Source organism: Bombina bombina, chromosome 6 (assembly GCF_027579735.1).
Source record: "Bombina bombina isolate aBomBom1 chromosome 6, aBomBom1.pri, whole genome shotgun sequence".
In the NCBI taxonomy this organism is placed as follows: Eukaryota; Metazoa; Chordata; class Amphibia; order Anura; family Bombinatoridae; genus Bombina; species Bombina bombina.
In genome coordinates, this window is record NC_069504.1 from 602,642,015 (window position 1) to 602,651,883 (window position 9,869).

A 9,869-nucleotide genomic window follows, 5' to 3' on the forward strand; every position below is an offset into this window, starting at 1 on the left:
CTACAATTAACCTAACACTACACTATCAATAAATTAATTAAATACAATTCCTACAAATAAATACAATTAAATAAACTTGCTAAAGTACAAAAAAGAAAAAAGAACTAAGTTACAAAAAATAAAAAAATATTTACAAACATAAGAAAAATATTACAACAATTTTAAACTAATTACACCTACTCTAAGCCCCCTAATAAAATAACAAAGCCCCCCAAAATAAAAAAATGCCCTACCCTATTCTAAATAACTAAAGTTCAAAGCTCTTTTACCTTACCAGCCCTGAACAGGGCCCTTTGTGGGGCATGCCCCAAAGAATTCAGCTCTTTTTCCTGTAAAAAAAAACATACAATACCCAAGCCCCCCAACATTACAACCCACCACCCACATACCCCTAATCTAACCCAAACCCCCCTTAAATAAACCTAACACTAAGCCCCTGAAGATCTTACTACCTTGTCTTCACCTCACTGGGTTCAACGATCTGTCCAGAAGAGCTCCTCCGATGTCCTGATCCAAGCCCAAGCGGGGGGCTGAAGAGGTCCATGATCCGGCTGAAGTCTTCATCCAAGCGGGAGCTGAAGAGGTCCATGATCCGGATGAAGTCTTCATCCAAGCGGGAGCTGAAGAGGTCCATGATCCGGATGAAGTCTTCTATCAACGGCATCTTCAATCTTCTTTCTTCCGGATCCATCTTGCAGACCTCCGACGCGGAACATCCTGCTGGCCCGACGGACTAACGACGAATGACGGTTCCTTTAAGGGACGTCATCCAAGATGGCGTCCCTCGAATTCCGATTGGCTGATAGGATTCTATCAGCCAATCGGAATTAAGGTAGGAAAATTCTGATTGGCTGATGGAATCAGCCAATCAGATTCAAGTTCAATCCGATTGGCTGATTCAATCAGCCAATCAGATTGAGCTCGCAATCTATTGGCTGTTCCGATCAGCCAATAGAATGCGAGCTCAATCGTATTGAACTTGATTCTGATTGGCTGATTCCATCAGCCAATCAGAATTTTCCTACCTTAATTCCGATTGGCTGATAGAATCCTATCAGCCAATCAGAATTCGAGGGACGCCATCTTGGATGACGTCCCTTAAAGGAACCGTCATTCGTCGTTAGTCCGTCGGGCCAGCAGGATGTTCCGCGTCGGAGGTCTGCAAGATGGATCCGGAAGAAAGAAGATTGAAGATGCCGTTGATAGAAGACTTCATCCGGATCATGGACCTCTTCAGCTCCCGCTTGGATGAAGACTTCATCCGGATCATGGACCTCTTCAGCTCCCGCTTGGATGAAGACTTCAGCCGGATCATGGACCTCTTCAGCCCCCCGCTTGGGCTTGGATCAGGACATCGGAGGAGCTCTTCTGGACAGATCGTTGAACCCGGTGAGGTGAAGACAAGGTAGTAAGATCTTCAGGGGCTTAGTGTTAGGTTTATTTAAGGGGGGTTTGGGTTAGATTAGGGGTATGTGGGTGGTGGGTTGTAATGTTGGGGGGCTTGGGTATTGTATTTTTTTTTTTACAGGCAAAAGAGCTGAACTTCTTGGGGCATGCCCCGCAAAGGGCCCTGTTCAGGGCTGGTAAGGTAAAAGAGCTTTGAATTTTAGTTATTTAGAATAGGGTAGGGCATTTTTTTATTTTGGGGGGCTTTGTTATTTTATTAGGGGGCTTAGAGTAGGTGTAATTAGTTTAAAATTGTTGTAATATTTTTCTTATGTTTGTAAATATTTTTTTATTTTTTGTAACTTAGTTCTTTTTTCTTTTTTGTACTTTAGCAAGTTTATTTAATTGTATTTATTTGTAGGAATTGTATTTAATTAATTTATTGATAGTGTAGTGTTAGGTTAATTGTAGGTAATTGTAGGTAGTTTATTTAATTAATTTATTGATAGTATAGTGTTAGGTTAATTGTAGGTTATTGTAGGTAGTTTATTTAATTAATTTATTGATAGTATAGTGTTAGGTTTAATTGTAACTTAGGTTAGGATTTCTTTTACAGGTAAATTTGTAATTATTTTAACTATTTTAGCTATTAAATAGTTCTTAACTATTTAATAGCTATTGTACCTGGTTAAAATAAATACAAAGTTACCTGTAAAATAAATATTATTCCTAAAATAGCTATAATATAATTATAATTTATATTGTAGCTATATTAGGATTTATTTTACAGGTAAGTATTTAGCTTTAAATAGGAATAATTTATTTAATAAGAGTTAATTAATTTCGTTAGATTAAAATTATATTTAATTTAGGGGGGTGTTAGTGTTAGGGTTAGACTTAGCTTTAAGGGTTAATACATTTATTAGAATAGCGGTGAGCTCCGGTAGGCAGATTAGGGGTTAATAATTTAAGTTAGGTGTCGGCGATGTTAGGGAGGGCAGATTAGGGGTTAATACTATTTATTATAGGGTTAGTGAGGCGGATTAGGGGTTAATAACTTTATTATAGTAGCGCTCAGGTCCGGTCGGCAGATTAGGGGTTAATAAGTGTAGGCAGGTGGAGGCGACGTTGAGGGGGGCAGATTAGGGGTTAATAAATATAATATAGAGGTTGGCGGTGTTAGGGGCAGCAGATTAGGGGTACATAAGGATAACGTAGGTGGGGGCGCTTTGCGGTCGGCAGATTAGGGGTTAATAAGTGTAGGTAGCTGGCTGCGACGTTGTGGGGGGCAGGTTAGGGGTTACTAAATATAATATAGGGGTCGGCGGTGTTAGGGGCAGCAGATTAGGGGTACATAAGGATAACGTAGGTGGCGGCGCTTTGCGGTCGGCAGATTAGGGGTTAATAAGTGTAGGCAGGTGGAGGCGACATTGAGGGGGGCAGATTAGGGGTTAATAAATATAATATAGGGGTCGGCGGTGTTAGGGGCAGCAGATTACGGGTACATAAGGATAACGTAGGTGGCGGCACTTTGCGGTCGGCAGATTAGGGGTTAATAAGTGTAGGTAGGTGGAGGCGACGTTGTGGGGGCAGGTTAGGGGTTAATAAATATAATACAGGGGTCGGCGGTGTTAGGGGCAGCAGATTAGGGGTACATAAAGATAACGTAGGTGGCGGTCGGCCGATTAGGGGTTAAAAAAAATATTCGAGTGTCGGCGATGTGGGGGGACCTCGGTTTAGGGGTACATAGGTAGTTTATGGGTGTTAGTGTACTTTAGAGCACAGTAGTTAAGAGCTTTATAAACCGGCGTTAGCCCAGAAAGCTCTTAACTACTGACTTTTTTCCTGCGGCTGGAGTTTTGTCGTTAGATGTCTAACGCTCACTTCAGAAACGACTCTAAATACCGGAGTTAGAAAGATCCCATTGAAAAGATAGGATACGCAATTGACGTAAGGGGATCTGCGGTATGGAAAAGTTGCGGCTGAAAAGTGAGCGTTAGACCCTATTTTGAGTGACTCCAAATACCGGCGGTAGCCTAAAACCAGCGTTAGGAGCCTCTAACGCTGGTTTTCACGGCTAACGCCAAACTCCAAATCTAGGTCTAAATATATTAGAATCACAAATTAATAAAACCATATTCACGAAAACACTAATACATATCTATTAGGGATTTTTTTCTACACCTTAACATACATCATTTTATTATTTAAATTTTTAATTTTAATTTTTTCCAATGAAAAAGCACAAAAATAAGCACACTCACATAAGTCCGTTATAGGATAATTAGGGAATAGTATAAATACACTGAAGTATATTAAAAAATTGGTTTATATTATTAAATAAAATAAATGGGTTTAAAAAATGGATATTAAAAATGGGTTTATAATAATGTTATAACATAAGCGTCACACACTTCAATCTCTGTACTAGCCATAATCACTATGACAAAAGATACAATTATTAACATAAAAGAGAGCAATTATTCCTGTCAGTATATTTATAAGAATCTCAGTAGTGCTCTCCAAATAATATGTTCAGTCTATGGCAGGGTTATAACACAATATATTTAAATAATTATCCTTTAAAATAAACCCTCAATCAATATGCATCTACTAGAAACCATAAAATTAATATAAATACCTGAATTCTTTTTATTAGTTAATATCTATGAACACATTGGAATATATTTGTAATACTAGAATATGAAACAATATTATACACGTTTAAAAAAAACTATTAAGATATGCTATACTTCTTACAAAGCTCATAAAAGTTTACCTTTAAAACTAGCCTATTTACAATAGCCTTTCATTCAATTAACACAATGAGATTCTAAGTAAAATACTCAGCTATTTACCCACGCTTTATTTTAACACAATTCTAATTTAAAACATAAAAAATTTCACAGATAAATTACTTAGCCTACAAGATACAAATTTGACACTATATAGGGCTATGGATACCAGTTTTAAAATACAATTTATTTCTTTAAGTCTGCTTACATACAGCAACAATGAATGTTTGCTTTAAATGTTTTGCATGTAAAAGGCAAGCTAAGAGCTATTTAAGACTATGAAATACAGTTTAAAAACACAAATTGCTCTCTTCAATCTACCAACAATCTTTTAATACTTTACCAGGATGAACACCAATCGATATCCAATATCTCTCAGCAGGTTTTAATCTCACCTCAGAAATACCAATAAGTATATTTTGCAATCAATGAGAAAAGGTAGATCAGCTTTGCCAGAGTAATGGTACTTTTCAGGCCCAACAACCAGTTACAAGTCAGCTCAGAAGAATCTGTCCCTTTTCCTATCTTGCATTAGCTTATATGAGTTTCCATCATGGGTGAGGATATGGGAGGCCCATTTCGGAAAACCTGCTTTGTTATTGGCCCTTACGCTTGTCCCTTCTGATTGGTTCACCTTGTGAATGTATGTTGTCAAGGAGATGCATCCTTGCAACAACCAATCATCTCTTGGTTGTAATTCTCGCATCATAACACCGGGGGCAGTGTGACAACAGCACAGCAATACATTTCAACATGCAACATTTTTAAACAATTCATTATTTCTATGAAATGGTTATTCATTAGACCATAACTTCCTGTATCAATATCTCACAATATCAATCACAGATGGGGTAGTATCACATCACCTCTCTGATCATTTTGATATGAAACATCATGTGTCTAACATTATATTATTATATTAAAGCAAATTAATACTGCTAACTATTCTGAATCTGAAATTAATTACATTTGTTATATATGTATTTAAAGAAATACAGCATGTTCTACATCTCTAACACATTCTGCCTGCATGAATTTTCCTATGGTCCATCTGAAATAAAAATAAGTGTTATGAATCCTTTCTTTTTAGGTCCATAAATATTCTTAAAATAATACAGATGCTGTACTTTATAAATATATATATATATATATATATATATATATATATATATATATATATATATATATATATATATATATATATATATATATATATATACATTCATTTCTATGCAGTATCTTGTATTTATCATCTTTGAAAAAAAATAAAAAATACAGAGGTTATTATTCTGACACAGTTAAACATTTTAGACCGACTAAAATAGTCACCTATCAAGCTTAGCAACTACTCTATATTTAATACATTCTGAGACATACATTCAAATATGTCTATAACATATGTCTTTTGCTGGACAGGTTTTAATTGCCCCACTTACACAGCATGGGGTCCATTTGCATTTGAAATGTACAGGGTTACTTTCTCACTAACTATCTCACCTAGGTCAGACTTTTAGGCAACGTTTGTGAGGGGGTAAGAGATTTTTATCACACATTTTCAGGCAGTAACACATATGGTCTCTTGAAATCGCTGTTAACGTTAAATAAACCAAATGCTCTATTGTCCTCACTTGTGTGTTTAGAATAACTTTGCATACTAAGTGGGGGGAGAACTGAACATGACTGAAGTCAGTTTTTCTGAATGAACCTTAAAATATATGATTAGAATATATATATATTTATTAACCTTACGTATACCTTGACATTCCTATCAAAATAGATTACATATATATATATTTATTAACCTTACGTATACCTTGACATTCCTATCAAAATATATTACAATCGATCCATACAAATTTGGTGTATTCTAGAACTATTTTTCACTGGTTAAGAGACAATACAGGACAATCTAACATTGGACTTACAGAACTACGTAAATAATGAAGAAACACACTATTGAAGTCATCATTGGTTCAGATGCAACACGTGATTTCGGGATAACAACGGACCTGATTTGGAACTATATCTCACGACGAATTGAAAGGGAACTTTCTACCCGATCATTTTGATTGGTTGTGAGGTTAAGGAAACGTAAGCAAGTTTATACTCATCCAATCGTAACAATAATTTACAATTTTAAAACAGCGGTATATCGCCCATCATTTGAATTTCATTTATAGTGCTAACATTTGTAAAATTATATAATTGGATGAGAATAAACTAGTAGATGTTTGGCAATGTTTGGCAATTTAACTCTGTGAGTCTAATTCCGTAAAAACTGGAAGTGGAACATCAATTATTTGTATATAAAGCACCTGAGCAATTTCAAAGGCAGCACTTTTCAACTTTTATATTACTGCTCTTGAAAAAGACGAGATTCTCGTTGAAACATGTAGAGCTATTATATATTTTGTCTATACAGACTTGTTTTAATAAATGTTTGTTTTTTATATAACAAATATCTGTTGCTGCCTTTTGAAAACTGCCAAACAACTGTTGCAACCACATCATGAGGAGCCGGATTCCGATTATTTCGGCTCACACCTACACCAGGAGAAAACAGACCGAAGTTACATCTCACATTGAAATCTTTTATAACAACTGATGAAGTTGGACTCGGAGTGAGTATATTGCACTCATTATTTGGTGTTTATCTACACACACAAAAGTGAAGTTTTCCTTTTCTCAGCTCAATCTGAAGTCCTGGTTAATAGAAGAAAAAGAAAACTACTTCCAAAATCCACCTAGATTATACGGTGGGAGTGAAATCACAACCCCTTTCCTCTATTAGAAGCGAATGGCATGCTGGAATGCTATGCCAACCAAGTCGCTTGGTAAGTGATCTGCTCGATACCTGTCCTGGTGATTAGTGGTGGAGGCGTGGCTCTGATATTCCGACGTACGTTTCGCCATAAACGTACGGCTTTTTCATAGAAGTGATCCCACTTCCTTCAAAAAGCCGTACATTTATGGTGAAACGTATGTCGGAATGTCAGAGCCACGCCTCCACCAGTAATCACCAGGACAGGTATCGAGCAGATCACTTACCAAGCTACTTGGTTGACATAGCATTTCAGCACGCCATTCGCTTCCATCCAGGAAAGGGGTTGTGATTTCACTCCCACCGTATTATCTAGGTGGACAGATACCTGAGTGACATTTTGTGAAGGGGCTTATTTGTGGATTTTTATATATTTTAGTGTTTTTAAAATAAATGTTATCCTTTTGAAGCAGCGGCCTGCTATCAAATGCCCTTGATTATTTGATCATCAGCAAGTGTGACCACCTCTACAAAAGCCAGAGTTTTAGCAGTTTGCTGGTCTGGAGAATTCAGGTGTGTGTTAACACAATACCATGGAGGAAAAACATCAGAAATGATCTTAGAGAAGCAATTGTTGCTGCCTATCAATCTGGGAAGGGTTATAAGGCCATTTCCAAACAATTTAAAGTCCATAATTCTACAATGAGAAATATTATTCACAAGTGGAAAACTTTCAAGACAGTTGCCAATCTTCCCAGGAGTGGATGTCCCAGCATATTCACCCCAAGATCAGATCGTGCAATGTTTAGAGAAATTGTAAAAAACCTAAGAGTTACATCTCAGACTCTACAGGCCTCTATTATCATGTCAAATGTTAAAAATGATGACAGTACAATTAGAACAAGATTGAACAAGTATGGTTTGTATGGAAGGGTTGCCAGGAGAAAGCCTCTTCTCTCTAAAAAGAACATGGCAGCAAGGCTTAGGTTTGCAAAGTTGCATCTGAACAAACCACAAGACCTCTGGAACAATGTCCTTTGGACAGACAAGACCAAATTTTAGATGTTTGACCATAATACACAGCGCCACATTTGGCAAAAACCAAACACAGCATATCAGCACAAACACCTCATACTAACTGTCAAGCAAGGTGGTGGAGGGGTGATGATTTGGGCTTGTTTTGTAGCCACAGGAGCTGGGCACCTTGCAGTCATTGAATTGACCATGAACTCCTCTGTATACCAAAGTATTCTAGAGTCAAATGTGAGGCCATCTGTTTGACAGCTAAAGCTTGGTCAAAATTGGGTCATGCAACAGGAGAATGATCCCAAGCACACCAGCAAATCTACAACAGAATGGCTGTGTCACGGATACCAGGCTGCAAGGGTTAAACCCCTACCCCTTATAACCTCAGCCCTGTTGTTATCTAGTCTAGGTGTGAAGTGTCTTTCTGTTATTGTGTGAGTCATCCATTGTCCTTTTGTAAGTCAGGATGTGATTAGAATCTTGTTTAACTAACCATTGTCTGATGTTTGTCTCATTGTATAATATTTGTTTCTATTTGTGTAGTAACTACCCCCATTTGTTGGAAATGTATAAAAGCTGTGTTTTCTGTGTAATAAAGCAGTTATTTTTTCACCTGAATGCTAGTCTGTCTAGTCATTTAGGTGGGCTCCTGCTAGAATCACTTTCCTGGGCTACATAGGAATCACTTTCCTGGGCTACATAGCAGTTTGTTCCAGACAGCGGAAGGACCCGTTTGGCGGAGCTACCCAGCTGGGGTAGCCGGGGATCCGTCACATTGGTTCGCAGTGGTGGGATGCTTCCGTCTACCTGGAACGTCCAAACCACCAACTGAAGATCTTGCCGGATGGAGCAGTACCATGGGCTCCGGAAGGAAGAATTAAGAATGTTGCTGCAGGCTAGAGGGAAAGTTGCTGGCAACAAGACAAAGGGAGTACTCATAGCCAAACTGATGGAGGACGATCGGGCTAGCGAACAGGCTGGTGGGTCGGACAGTGACCAAAGCGGAGGACGGCCAAGTACAGACTCCACTCAAGGGACTACAGTGTTCGACATGCAGCAGCAGGTACAGTGGCAACTGGCTCTCTATGGACCTAACCCCCCGTGGAGATCATTACTCGGATAGTGACTGACGCCACCAAGGTACATGTTGGAGCTTCAGAAGTATATGGGGGGTTCATGCCAGATCCCCTGGACTCCCCTTCATGGCCCAAGAAACTACCTAACGGGGCTTTCCGAACATTCCAGGATGATGAGAGCGAGGATATTGACCATTATCTACAGCTGTTCGAGACTCAGTGCCGGATGCATGGGGTTGCTGATGCCGACAGGGTTACTATTCTCATTGGGAAACTGTGCGGTAGGGCCCTGGAGGCTTTCCACACTGTCCCTTCCGAGGACCAAGACAACTATGACCGGGTGAAGGAGCGTATCCTTGCCCGGTATGGACTCACACCGGAGGCTCACCGGCTAAGATTCCGGGGGCTACAAAGACAAGAGGAGCAGCCATATACAGAGTTTGCCCACTGCTTAGCTCAGTCCTTGAACTCCTGGGTAACTGGGTGCCACATCACCACCCTAGATAGAGCTGTTCAACTCCTCCTCCTGGAGCAGTTCTACAACCGCACCCCAGCAGAGATAAGGGACTGGGTAAAGGACAAGGGACCCAGAACAGCTGACCAAGCCGCCGCCCTGGCTGATCAGTATGTGGATGCCCGGTGCCAGGCAGCCAAAGACCTCCGGCCAGCAACCCACTCCGTTCCAGCCCCAGCGCGACCACCAACAGTTTTTAGGCAGCCCCAGACCCGACCGCCCCCTGTGTACCCGGCTGGAGGCAGCAATTCCCGGGGGTGTTATGGGTGTGGACACCCTGGCCATGTGGTACAGAACTGCCCAACAAGACA